Below are 470 nucleotides of genomic sequence, written 5' to 3' on the forward strand. Positions count from 1 at the left end.
AGGAAACTTAAGGCCTAAAACAGATATTCCGGTGCCGCTATCGAGTCAAACATAGGCCTTCTGGCTAAAATCTACTATAGACCCCCAACCTTCTGTTTACCAGGGCTGCCAACCTCTGCAACAAAAAACGGTAAAACTGGCTGGACCGACTCCCCCGACTCCCCCCACCCTAGCCGGACCCAAACATTGACGACGACTTAGCCGAAACTATAAACTTTTTTCGAATTTTATGGAAATTACGTTGGAGGTCGATAGTACAGTTCCGCGGTAGGGGCAAACTGTACCATCGACCTCCAATTGCTCATTAATTTGACCCCCAATATCTGAATTTTCCCCGCTTTTCTTTTCCTCAACCCCCATTAGCTTTCTGTTTGAGTGCAAGGGGGCTGCCGCCCCCTTGACCCCCGCTTTTCTTTTTCTCAACCCCCATTAGCTTTCTGTTTAAGTGCAAGGGGGCTGCCGCCCCCTTG

This window comes from Frankliniella occidentalis, unplaced genomic scaffold (genome assembly GCF_000697945.3).
Source record: "Frankliniella occidentalis isolate FOCC.00 unplaced genomic scaffold, Focc_3.1 Scaffold316, whole genome shotgun sequence".
Lineage (NCBI taxonomy): Eukaryota > Metazoa > Arthropoda > Insecta > Thysanoptera > Thripidae > Frankliniella > Frankliniella occidentalis.